Genomic DNA, 13,956 nt, shown 5'->3' on the forward strand with positions numbered 1-13,956 from the left:
ACATGGGATACCTTTGTATTATTTCTTACAACTGCATCTATAATTATTATCTCAATAAAAATTTCAATGAAACAAGGATGACCAATTCTTATGAATAGCATCAGTGGTGAAAAAAAAAATCACCGAAAAAAGAAGCAAAAACTGCTCCATACTGAATAATTTAGGTGTGAACTTATCTCAGATATTTCAAACAAATGAACAGCAGTAGCTACTGTCTGACTGAACACTTCGTACATGTCTTCCAGTAAACTAAATTACTTTATTTTGATGCAGGCATTACTGTCCCCCTCTAACAGATGAGAACAGTGAAGATTAAAAAGGTAGATTAACTTGCCTTAGGTCATGAGATAGCCCCTTGCAGACGTTGGTCTAAACCCTGGTGTACCTGTCTCCAAAGCATTCTTATCTTATTGGTCCCCACCTTCCAGCTTCCCAGTGCCTTTTCTAGCTATGCCTGTGCCTTACTGGGCTCTTCCAGTCTTCCTCTATCTTGCTCCCTATCAAGCCATCTGCCACGGGTGTGTATCATACATTCAGGGAGACCACTAAAACCCAAGACCACTGCTTTTCTCCATTTGTAACTGTGATGATGGAACAATGCTTACTTTTAGCTGGTGGGTAGTTTTGGGATTTGTGGCAACAGCCTGGATTTCTTTTTCTTTCAGTTCTTTGTTTACATGTTGTGCAAATGGATCTAATTCAGAAATAAAGAATATTAGAACACTTAGGGCAAATGACAGGGATTTTCCAGTCTTCCCCTGTGAATGACATCCTGTTTTCATGATGTTAACTCATCTTTTTCCCCATCAACTTTCCCCATCATTTATCCCAGTCCAGAGCTTAAAAGTTTCTGACAGGTTCATCTCCCTAAAGCATTTCTTTAATCACATTATTCCCCACCTCAAAAACCTTTGAAGAAACTTCTTGGACTGAAATTCAACATACACCTCTAACCTACCTCTCTAATGTAATTTTTGAATTACGTGGCTCTCAAATTCTTCTGCCACTGTGGCTTTCCTTCCTTTAACTGAAAATTCTATCCTCTTGTTCACCGCATTTCTATATATCCAAATAGTATCCGTTGAATGTTACCCCCTGACTCACAGTAAGTAACTATTTCCCAAGAGCCTACTGTGTCAGGCACAGTTCTGGCTCCAAAGAAGCCATCTCTGGTCCCCTATAGACAGTCATCACTTTCTCTCAAGCGCCCCACCCTGCCCTCAGTTATCCACACCAACACATATATGTGCATGTCCTACCTCACCTAACTAGACTGCAAGATCCCTGAGGGCAGGTTCCATGTCTGATTTAACCTGCACTGGAAGACAAATATAAATGCTCAACACTCAACTGAGGTGAACAAATGATCAAAATGGCAGGGTCAGTGCTCTGCACTGGCCACCCAACCTTCTCTTCCAGCCCCACTCATGTAAGAAGCAAAGTTAAATGACCCATTCAGGGACCCAGGTAGTAAAACTTCAAATGCAGTGCACCTTATATTAAGACCTAAGATAAAGGTGAACAATAGGAAATAAGAATTCTAGGTGATAATATATCAGTACAGACCAAACAACCAGAGAAACTTTAGGATAGTCAAGCCTCCTAATGTTTCCTCCAGGGTTTTTTTTTTTTAACGTTTTTTGAGTTCAGAACGTGGTTTTTGCCCAAATTCTACCTGCTACTTCTTCCTCTTGTCTAGAATAGCTAACAGAACCAAATGAGGATTAAAATTTCAACTTCAGTGGCACAGCTGGTTGAAGAATGGCACTGGGACCAAAAAAGGCAGTCAGGACACAGAATGAGACCAACCTGACTTGCCCACCCAGGCACAGGCTAAGACACAGGACCTGAGAGACAGCAGAGCCCTGCCTCAGCCTACCACAGGCTTGTCTAAGTAACAGTCATGGGGACAGAGGCATGGCCCAGTGTTCTGTATCTTGACTTTGGCGATGACAATATAAATATACACATTTGTCAAAACTTATCGAATTATATACTTAAAATGGGTACACCTTGTTGAATGTAATTCATACCTCAATAAAGTTGATTTTAAAGTTAAATTAAAAAGTCGCCTGTGGGGACTTTCCCAGTGGCACAGTGGTTAAGAATCCGCCTGCCGGGCTTCCCTGGTGGCGCAGTGGTTGAGAGTCCGCCTGCCGATGCAGGGGACACGGGTTCGTGCCCTGGTCCGGGAAGATCCCACATGCCGTGGAGCGACTGGGCCTGTGAGCCATGGCCACTGAGCCTGCGTGTCCAGAGCCTGTGCTCCGCAACGGAAGAGGCCACAACAGTGGGAGGCCCGCGTACCGCAAAAAAAAAAAAAAAAAAAAAAAAAAAAGAATCCACCTGCCAATGCCGCGGAGCAACTAAGCCCATGCGCCACAACTACAGAGCCTGAGCTCTAGAGCCAGCGAGCCACAACTACTGAGCCCATGTGTCACAACTGCTGAGCCTGCGTGTCACAACTGCTGAAGCCCGTGTGCCTAGAGCCTGCGCTCCACAACAAGAGAAGCCACCACCGTGAGAAGACCACGCACTGCCACAAAGACCCAATGCAGCCAAAAATAAAGAGAGAGACTGGGGAGACAGGGTGGAGCTTTCTGGCTTCTGAGGTGCTTCCTAGTAATAAGGACCAATCAGATTAGCCACTGCCGGGTCTCACAAATCTGTAAAATTACTGCTCCAGTAAGGAAGAGCAAGTGAAGGATAGAGAGAAAAATGCAAAGTACTTTTCTCCTCTTTCTCTCCCTTCCCTGCTTGGGGAAAAAAATCAGAAGTCTTCCCCTGACCCCAGCTGTGGATCGTGAGCTTTGAGGAACTGGCCTTCCCTGCTATCATTGTTCAACTGTTTGTCCTCATGAACAGCCGCGCCCACTCGCAACACTGCCTAACCCTGAAAAACACAAAAGATCTCGGAGAAGCATTTCTTTCCAGCTCTACATCTAGCTGCTAAACTATCTGTTTCTATTACTGCTCATTCCAATAACAAGAGATTTAACAGGTATTAGACCACAACCACCCATACTAAGCACCAGCTGAATTCAAACAACATGAGCTGTGCTCTGACCTTGTGATGCTTTCAGAGAACAGTTGCCTCCTCTTTCCTCTTCGAGAAAGTTGGTTCCTAGGCTGAAGAGTGACTCATGTTTTGCATCTGTAAACTCCTCTGGGGATTCCTCTGCTGTGCCAGGTGGCCCGTGCCCATCTTTTCCCTTAGGGTCAGCAGGTAAGGCCGCATCTGCAGTTTTGATAAAACATTTTGTGAAATTATTTACTACTCATAAATATAATTACACTTCTGTTGACAAATGAAATCTAATTCCTTAGGCTATCATTTACTTTTAAGCAAATTCAGGTAGAAGACATAAGTCTCAAAACTGAGCTTGACTGCTGACCTAGTACCTGTAAAGATGTTCAAATCAGCGTTGATATAACAAATAACTAGAAAAAATGATTTCGTCATTTCTATCGAAGGGGTACTAATTAAATTACCACATATTATTTACAATGGAATACTATGTGATTAAGCTAATGTGAACCCAGTTACACACGTTATATCATTAAAGAAAAAAGTAACTTACAGAAATATATGAGGCCATTATGCACATACACACAAATATATATTCACTCATATATCCATAAAAAAGTAGTCTGGAAGGTTCTATAAAATGTTAAAGGTGTTCATCCCAGGGTGGAGGAGATATATGTTAACTATATCACCCTCTTAAATTTTTACAGGAAATATATATTACTTTTATAATTTAAAAAACCAAACTTTTCATTTTTAAAAACCTAAAACATGAAAGAAAACTGGAAAACCAACAAAATCAAAAAAGTCCCTAAGTCTGAGGCAACGATTTTTTTATCCGAGTACAAGTGATGAATGAAAACACTAAGAATGGTGTGTGACACCTTAAAGTATAGAAAAAAACACAGTAAGGCAAATAGGCATTAAGATAATAGAATATAAAAAGTTACCCAGATATATTCAGACAATGGACTACTATTCCAGTAATAAAAAGAAATGAATTACTCATATGAACTACACGGATGAGTCACAACAACATGAGGAGCCAAAGAAGCCACATGCAAAAGGGTACTTATTGTGTGCTTCCATTCATATGAATTTCTAGAATAGGAAACACTAATACATAGTGAAAGAAAGCATGTCAGTGGTTGCCTGATGCCAGGCCTGGGAAACTGACTGTAAAAGGACAAGAAGGAACTTTTTGCAGGTATTGGAAGTGTTCTGTATCTTGACTTTGGCGATGATAATATAGACAGACACATTTGTCAAAACTTATCAAATTACATACTTAAAATGGGTACACCTTGTTGAATGTAATTCATACTGCAATCAAGTTGATTTTAAAGTTAAATTAAAAAGTCACCTATGGGGACTTCCCTGGTGGCACAGTGGTTAAGAACTCGCCTGCTAATGCAGGGGACGTGGTTTCAAGCCCTAGTCTGGGAAGATCCCACATGCCGCAGAGCAACTAAGCCCGTGCGCCACAACTACAGAGCCTGTGCTCTAGAGCCCGTGAGCCACAACTACTGAGCCCATGTGCCACAACTACTGAAGCCCACGTGCCTAGAGCCCATGCTCCACAACAAGAGAAGCCACCACAGTGAGAAGCCGGCGCACCGCAACAAAGACACAATGCAGCCAGAAATAAATTAATTAATAATAATTTTTAAAAAACTAGTCACCTAGATGTCCGAGTGAGACAGAGTTCCTTTAAGCTTTCAATCCCAGCTCTTCTCTGAAGCCTCCCCTCATGCACCCTGGCAGCATGTGACCACTTTGCACCTCTTTAACACCTTATATTTATCGGTTCCATTCAGATTTGATGCTTGAAAAGTTTTGTATATTTTATGTCTATCTTCCACTAAACTTGGTTCCTCTAAGGCAGGAACAATAATCTCTTTCATAAATTGAGACCATTACAAAAACAGAATTATGTTCCCTTTCCTCTCAATCAGGGGAATTTGAAGTAGGATTGATGAAATCCTGGAAATCATAAGCAAAAATGTCATTTCTGCATTTTTATGGCCAGAGGGTCCTTCCTGTGTTTTCATCAGATTCTTGAAGATATCACAGAGCCCAACAATGTTAAGAATCTCTGCTTTGAATCCATGTGCTTTCACCCAGCTCTATGGTACAAGGCACCCTGCCCCTGGGGCAATCTGTCTGTGGTCCCTGCAAAGATGATAAACCCACATCAAAGACACTTACTCTTCTGCATGTCAGTAGACTCTACTGCCGTCTCTTCCTCCACAACGATGTCACTATCGCCGTCTTCAAGATTCATTTCTGCCTCATCTATAACACTGTCTTCTTCCTCTTCCTCCTCCTCATCTTCCTTGGAAACATCCTTTAACGTGGCAAGTAGTCTGTTGTAACCAGAAACTTGTTCTGGTTCACTCTATGCTTCACTTTCAGAACTTGAAGTATCTAAACCCTCTGACTAAAAGGAAAATGGGGATTTTAAAAACAAAAATTATATTGTTCTTGTTGCTACCCCACGACTATCATCAGGCCCACAGTGGAACCAAGTTCAGACTTTTCTAAATAAAAACTAGCTTTTCTGCAAATATGCAATCTCATCTATTCAACCAAATCTAGCACCAAATTTGTTTAAAACAGCTAATCTAGCTATGATTCTAGAAGCTCTTCCTCTTCTTTGAACTGCTAATGTACCACATGGGAAGACAGCAAACTAAACACATGGAGCTTTAGGTTATAAGGCGATCTAACCTATGTGTCAGACACTTGGCACCTTTAAAGGAGCAACAGGAAAACTTACAACAAAAAAGTGTACTTTATTTCTGAGTCTGGGGTAATGAAATAAGACCTTTGATGATTTTGCACTCTATTTTATGTTAAGTAAACATGACATTCCCTCTTAGGATTCACCAAGAGCCCTCTGGTAAGCCTCCTTAACAGGTTCTAACAGGCTAATCTCTCAGGACAGTTTCATACTTTATACTATATTAGTTATCACAATGGCATTTTAACAGACACCTGCACTTAAAACTAAGCAATATTACTAAAATATAGCTTACATCTAAAATCAAAAAGAGTGGAAATGTAGCCAAACTTTATTACCATATATAATCTTAAAAGTAACAGTCCAGAATCTACTATCATAAAGAAGGTATAAAGCATTACCAGTTGACAAGTCTGTGGTTTTGCTTCCTTTCTGGAAACCCTGAGAAGAAACAGGCAATGTTAAACTTTAACTACTAGTATGTAGCAATTAGGAAAAGTCTAATGATACAACTTTAAATGAACATGGCAGACTATACCGTTATAAATACATTATATCTATTGTCAAGTAAAAACTCCATATGCATTTGGACAGGTTTTGTAAGGATATGCCAAATAGATAATAATAGACGAATGAAAAAGTCTAACAAGACCACATGACAAATACTACAGTCACACAGTAACAGGCTCTCATCCAAAAGATGGGAAATTTTGGCAAATAAAAGCCGTCGGGGTTCACCTTTTCTAGCAAATTTCTTAAGTAGGCTATCCCGCTAACTGTTGATAAAGCAGCCCAAAGGGGTGGGATGAGCACTAAGATCATAACTGAGAGTCTGGACACTTATAGAGGAACCCACAACTACCCAAACATTCGTTTCCTCATGGTCACTGAATACATAGGTGATGTCGAGGGTCCCAAGCAATTCTTTTCTTATTTTTTTTTAACTTATTTATTTATTTTTGCCTGCTATGGGTCTTCGTTGCTGCGCCCGGGCTTTCTCTAGTTGCGGCGAGCGGTGGCTTCTCTTGTTGCGGAGCAGGGGCTCTAGGCTCGCGGGCATCAGTAGTTGCACCACCCTGGCTCAGCTGTTGTGGCTCGCGGGCTCTAGACTGCAGGCTCAATAGTTGTGGCGCACGGGCTTACTTGCACCGCGGCATGTGGGATCTTCCCGGACCAGGGCTCGAACCCCTGTCCCCTCCGTTGCCAGGCGGATTCTTAACCACTGCGCCACCAGGGAAGCCCCCAAGCAATTCTTTAAAAACATACAGAACGAAAACAAGCTTATAAAATCTCTGCCCAGTCGCCACACAGGAGGCGTGCCGTCTAGCATAAAACTACAGGCTCAACAAAGGGTAGGAAGACCGGTGAAGAACCCCATCTCAGGCGGGAAGCCGCCAGGATCCCCGGGCGAGCTAGGCCGGCGCCGGGGCAGCGTGGGACGCGGCGGGAGCTGCCCTGTCACTACCCCCGGGGCACCGGCGGACCAAACGCGGGGACACGCGGGCTCCCACCGGGAAAGGACGCCGGCAGCGCCGGTCCCAGCCTTGCCTCTCCATACGTGTCATAGAAGGGATGCTCCTCGCCGAAATCCCTTAGATGCTGCTTCTGCTTTTTAGTTAGGGAGCTGAGCAGCTGGCTCTGGCTCCGGCTCCGGCTCCGGCTCCGGCTCCGGCTCCGGCTCCCGCGTTTGCCCATGGGGAAGACAGCAAGTCAGCCAAACCTCCAAGAATCGCGTTTTGCCCCCGGAAGTAGTCTCGTCAACCCACTCACGCGGGCTTGCCAACGGCGCTTTACGGCGGAAGCAGGGTGCCATAAAGCAGACCCGCTTTACGTCGCGCTTGTACGACAGGCGTTAGAACTTCCTGTTTCCCATTCTGCCCCCTAGCGAGGCTCTTTGGAAGCACGTGCACGCATGCGCAGCTTTTCTCTGAGCCCCATAAGGAAGGAAGGCAGGCAGGCAGGGAGGCTTCGGGCTTCCCCAGGTGGGTAAATGGGTGGGTGTACTTTGTGCGTCTGTTTTGGCTGTGAGAATCAGCCTGCATAAACGTGTAGTGACTGAGATGGTTGAATGCAGTGCCTTTATATTATGCCATAATACAAATACCAACTAACATTTAAGGCTGCCGGTGCATCTCAATTCATCCTCACAACAACAGTAAACAAATAGGCCTTGTTAATAAGCCTGATATTGGAGATGAGAAAGCTGATGCTTACAAAAGGTTACATACACACTAACAAGAGAGGAGATGGAAACCTAATTCTCTCTGATGCGACCACAGGCTTTTCCCACTAGGATCTGCCCCATGCGTGTGCCATGTGAAGAATGGGGACGCAAGGCTGAGATGCCCGCCCTTACCCTACCCCCTCATTTTCTGAAAGGATTGCAAGGGCCCTTGGTAACAAATCTGTTCTGGCATTTTTCATGTTATAAAAGCAAAAACACATCCAGAGAGGTAAAGTGACTTTCCTAAATCACCCGGAGAGTCGATGTTAGAGAAAGCAGTAAAACTCAATCAAGTGTCTCAAAACTGATTTGGGGCAAAGTGGGATGGAAAACTTTTAAAGGGTAAGTAACTTTTCTATATCTGGGTCGTGGTGGTGGTTACACCTTGTATACAATTACCGAAATTAATCAAACTGTACCTTTAAATTTGGTACCTTTTAATGCAAGTAAATAATAACCTCAATAAACAAAGAGGTAAAAACAGCGCAACTGGACTTAATACTCTAGAGACAGGCAGAGTGTGCAGGGATACTTAAAAACCACAGGATAGGGCTTCCCTGGTGGCGCAGTGGTTGAGAGTCCGCCTGCCGATGCAGGGGACACGGGTTCGTGCCCCAGGTCTGGGAAGATCCCACATGCCGCGGAGCGGCTAAGCCCGTGAGCCATGGCCGCTGAGCCTGCGCGTCCGGAGCCTGGGCTCCGCAACGGGAGAGGCCACAACAGCGAGAGGCCCGCGTACCGAAAAAACAAAACAAAACAAAAACCACAGCATAAACACAGAGACACTTTGTTTCTAATAGTAACTTACAATGTCAATCATAAACCACAGAATTCACCTGAATATTTAAGGTAAAATAGGAGCCATCAAAGATAGTGTTCACTGCCTCTGCTATTAGACGAGCGTCTGTGAGAGAATTGGACCTTTGTCCAATACCATGTCACACCTATACACGTCGCACTACAACTATTCAAATCCTAGTTTTCTCCTTCTGGGGACCATCTACTCCTAATTAGATTCTGGGACCTTAGGGTGGGGGAGGGAGGCAAGGGGAGGGAGGATCAAGAAAATATGCAAAACAGCAGGTGGTGCCAGCAGGTGGCCCAGCCAAGGAACCCAGAAACAAACACACAGCTGTCTTCTGTCTCATTTCAACATAAAAAGTACAGTCACTTACGTAAACAAAAGGCTGCTTGCAAATCTCATCATACATACTAAGGCACTAACCACAGTATAACCTGGCTATGACAATAAAGTCATACAATGTTTTGTCTCCTCCCACCCTATTCCAAGTGCCCCAGCTTCCCTCCCCAGAGGCAACCAGTTTCTTGGTGTTCTTCCAGAGATCTGCTCTAAAAAGCTATACTCTTGAGCACTTGATGTGACTCTTTACTCTCTCCTGCTTTCCATGGCATTGTAGTCCTATGGACAGGTCTAGACTGTTCCCAGGTTCAGACACAACTGTGCCCTAGCTCCACCCAAGTGGTCTCATCATTGGCTCACTGAGCCCGCTTCTGAAAATATTTATATTAGCCTTTGACAACAGAAAAGGGGATGCTTTGTGAAATTTTAAAATGAGAGTTCAGAATTTAAACATATTTTTCATGCCTCCAGTGAAAGTTCTCTTGGTAAAACCCACACAAAGAAGATGCATGTGTCAACTAGTGAAGGCCCTGGGAAAATCGTAATAAAGGCAAAATTTGTTCTTCCCTTTCTTCTTCTCACGCTCAGCCCTTCCTTTTCCCTCCTGCAGGGTTTTCTTTGCCCTTTGCCCTCAAGGACTCATTATTTTCAGGGGTAAAAACAATCCAGGAAATAATCTTTTATACTAGTTTGTAAAGAGAGGCTGATGAATTAATGTTACTTGGGTATTTCAATTCGGGGAGACTCCCTAGGATAACGATCTCAAGGGGTGGGAGGGCGGTGGCTGTCCCTTAACCCAAGATGGTCAGAGTGTTCAGAAAAGTGTTAGTTTTTCTTTATTAAAAACTTTTTCTTTGGAAAATTTCAAGTATATACAAAAGTAGACAAAACAGTATAATGCACTCCCATGTTCCCATCCCTCGGCTTCAATGCAAGGCCATCTTGTTTCATTTATATGCCCACCCACTACCCCTAACTCCCGCCCCTGTATTATTTTTGAAGCAAATCCCAGACATTGTATTATCTTATCTGTAAATATTTATTTCTAAATATCTAAAAGATAAGGGTTCTTTCTTTAACATAGCTACAATGGCACTATTTCACCTAAAAAAAAGATGATAATTATTTAATATCATCATGTAACCAGTCAGTATTCAGATTTCTGATTGTCTCATAAATGTCGTCTTTTTTTTTACACTGTTAGTTGAACATGTTCTGCTGTTCTCTGTTTCTCGCGAATACATTGTGGGATTTAGAACTTTGATCAGATTTCATGATAGCTGATATTTTATACTTCCATCAGGAGGCGTACACCGTCTGGTTGCCTTTCATTTTGTGATGTTACCAGTCATTGGTAGTCAATGTCTAAATTCGTTAATTCATTAGAGGTCACATTCTAATTGTATCATGAGGTGATATTCTAATTCTATCATTTCTTCTTCACTTACTTGCTGGACTATTTCTATGAAAGCAAGCTTTTCCTTCCCCTAAATTTTGCTTACCCAGTGGTACTGTTTGTCTAGGAAAAGCAGAAGAAATGCTTAATTCTCTCCCTTCATTTACTAATTTTCAACACAAGGAGTCAATTCACTGGATCTTCTAATGTTGACCAATCAAGTTTTTTTTTTAATTTTTAGTATCATTATGAACTCATGGAATTATACAAATTGATGTGTTTTAATCCCTTGCAGATATTATGGTGTACATGATTGGAAAGAGCTTATTTGACATATAGTGATGTATTTGAAAAGACAAACTATGTCCTAATACAAACCACAGAAAGTAAACAGGAGTCTATCTGAGATTCTCAACAGAGCAGGAATGGGAAGGTGGGGAAGGAGCACAATTTGAGGATACAGATCAGATGCTGGGGAAGTTTGAGTTTTGAAACTTATGTGATAATATAAGTGGTAACAAGGGCACATGTGTTCAAGATATGTTGACAGGGAGCCATAAATAATCCAAAGGTATGGCTCTCTAATTATGAAAGCTCTGACACCTCAGCTACTGATTTGGGAAGATTCTGGGGAAGGTGTGTGTGCACCCACACATCTGTCTCCTCCTAGATGCCTCAAATCAGACAGTCTCCTCCACCACATGTATGCATACACGTCTGTATACACCCCAAAGCCATCCAGCCTCTTCCTGAGAGTGCTGGTAGAAATCAGTCTCTCGCTACCAGTATAATGAAATGAGCTTGTTTATTCATTAAAAAAATGTTCTAAACACCATGTGCCAGGTGCTGTGCTAGTAGCTGAGGCTGGGGGAAAGAATAAGATCCATTCCAGCCTCTTCAAGGAGCTCTCAGCCTCATCCAGGTATGGATAAGTATGCAGACTATTACGATACACTGTGATAAATGCTAAACTGATAGATGCTGGGTGCTAAGGAAGCAGCTCAGTCAGGGTTTTGGTGCTGCTGGGGGTTGGGGGCCGGGGAGCAGGGTCATCTGCTGCCTTTGAGCGTTTGTCAGCCTGTCACGCTCATTGAACATCGGTATTGAACTTGAGATTAATCTAGATTGTAGATTTTAGGCTGTATGAGTTGTTTCAGCTGACTTCATGAACAGCATGTGTGTGTGTTCAAGACAGGGTATGAGGGATATAGGGCAACAGGAAATTAGAGAGCTGGGTAGTCATCGGATTCCACAGTGTTTATTGTGTAAGGAGCAATGAGCTTTCTAGGTGGAGCATGTTTTAGATAACGAGATTATGTCTGAAAAGAGAAAAGCTTTGTAGTGCATTTCAATGCACTCTACATAACTTGAAAATGTAAAACACTATTATATATAGTGCCTACCCTTTCTATTCATCTGTACCCAGAAGAACTATCCATTGTCAAACCCAGAGCCTGGCATAGAGTGACCTGTAATAATTATGTTTCCTCAAGCTTATCAGAGGTTGTTTTATATTAGGCCTAGCCTAAAACTGAAATATTTTATCAGATTATATTCATCTGACTGAGAACAAGGCTAAAATGCTACACTAGAGGGGATAAAGTTTTACCTCCCTCTCTCTAGTGGAATGTTGGTGTAACTACATTCTGTTTTTCACATTTTTCTGGCAGAGGCTTAGCAGGCAAACCTTCATTCATTTATCAAACATTTTCTAAACAGTTACCGTGTTCCTGTCATAATGTTAGGCATTAATGATTTAAAAAGCTCAGACCTCAGGCTTTCCCCTTGAAAGACCTCATAGTCTAATTGGGGGAGACAAAGCAATTAACAAATAATTATGTTGTCATGGGCTAGATTAGAAGGGTGTCTACAAAGGGTTTTAGGAACCCAGAAGATAAAGAAGCTCCTCTTGCTGTGGAGGAGAGAGGAAAGGTCATGGGGAGTTGCACAGAGGATGCACTGAGTCAGGGTTTCCTGGGAAAGAAGGTTCCAGGGAGAGGGAATAGCATGAGCAAGGTGGAAAGATGTGTTTGGAGAACTGTCTGTGGACCCTGTTGCTGAGGTGGGTGGCTGGGAGTAGAGAGGTTGGAGAGACAGACAGGTGAGGATTCAGCCCACTAAAGGCCTTGCATGCCTTGCTGAGGCATTGAGGCCCAATCCCATGTAAGGTGAGGAACGCTTAAAGGATTTCAAGCAAGGGGGTTATGTGAACCGATTTGGACTTCAGCGAAATCACGGTGATGTCTGTACGGGTGACAAGGACATTAAATCTTCCTTTCCGACGCCTTCCTGGAGCAGCCGATTCGCTACTGATGCTGCCCACCTCCAAAAGACTTTGGAGACTTTTTCATGTTTTTTTTGTTTTTTGTTTTGGTACGTGGGCCTCTCACTGTTGTGGCCTCTCCCGTTGCGGAGCACAGGCTCCGGACGCGCAGGCTCAGCGGCCATGGCTCACGGGCCCAGCCGCTTCGCGGCACGTGGGATCTTCCCGGACTGGGGCACGAACCCGCGTCCCCTGTATCGGCAGGCGGACTCTCAACCACTGCACCACCAGGGAAGCCCTTTTTCATGTTTTTACCAAGGGCTTCCTCCCACTTCTCAACATTTCTTGAAGCTAGTATTTCAAGTCTCTCCTGATAGAATTATTCTCAGTTGAGACTGGAGTGAATTCACTTTGTGAAATCCACGCCATCCATGCTAGTTCCTGTGTGGGGCGTGGATACAACATGAGGGGATCATAGGGGCCAAGCTAATGGGCCCTGCTCCCCATCGCTGTTAACTGCTTCTGTTCTCCCTCCGTTCCTGTGGCTCAGAGACCCTTTTATCCATCTTGACAGATACTAAATGATCGTCTGGGTCAATGCTGCCTTAATGAGAACATTTGTGCATTCTCACAAGGTAAAGTTTCCTTCCCTGTCATTTTGATGACTGATAATGCTACTGTAAATGTATTTGGTTTTTTGAAGCTCAGAGGGTATTAATATGTTGGAGCACTATGTAAACTTAAAGAAGTCATAAACAGAATTTATTACTTTGGTATATCAAAAAAAAGTAATGTCAAGATCATTCAAATCACACATTAAATTTGAGGTTTCTATTAGACATCTAAGTGAAGAGGTCCTGGAGGCAGTCAAATATGCATGCACATCTGGGATTCAGGGGAGAGTCCAGGATGCCCAAATGGGAGTGGTCAGCATATGAATGAGACTGAATGAGATCACGACGTGTAAATACAGAGAAGGAGCCTGAGAACCGAACCCTGGGGGCTTGTAAATTTCAGGGGCTGGGGGGGCGATGAAGAAGAACCAGCAAGGTGATGGAGAAGGAGAAGCCATTTGGGGAGCAGGAAAGCTGATATCTTCTCCCATTTACTGATCAATCCGTCTCAGGAAAGGCAGGTTTACAAAGGGCTTAAGACTGAGGG

At 43.3% G+C, this 13,956-nt stretch overlaps 1 pseudogene across 1 annotated transcript in view; it reads right to left on the bottom strand.

Annotated features, from left to right (window-relative positions):
- The window catches only part of LOC307067344 (U3 small nucleolar RNA-associated protein 25 homolog), a 35,383-nt pseudogene extending 27,799 nt beyond the window's left edge, over positions 1 to 7,584 (bottom strand). The window contains exons 1-5 of the transcript in view: positions 7,330 to 7,584; positions 6,173 to 6,212; positions 5,237 to 5,468; positions 3,068 to 3,238; positions 606 to 694 (exon numbers count right to left, since the gene is read on the bottom strand). The product of the transcript in view is annotated as a U3 small nucleolar RNA-associated protein 25 homolog (transcript). The remainder of the gene's footprint in view (positions 1 to 605; positions 695 to 3,067; positions 3,239 to 5,236; positions 5,469 to 6,172; positions 6,213 to 7,329) is intronic.
- Positions 7,585 to 13,956: the final 6,372 nt, after the last annotated feature.

This window comes from Hyperoodon ampullatus (assembly GCF_949752795.1).
Source record: "Hyperoodon ampullatus genome assembly, chromosome: 2".
In the NCBI taxonomy this organism is placed as follows: domain Eukaryota; kingdom Metazoa; phylum Chordata; class Mammalia; order Artiodactyla; family Ziphiidae; genus Hyperoodon; species Hyperoodon ampullatus.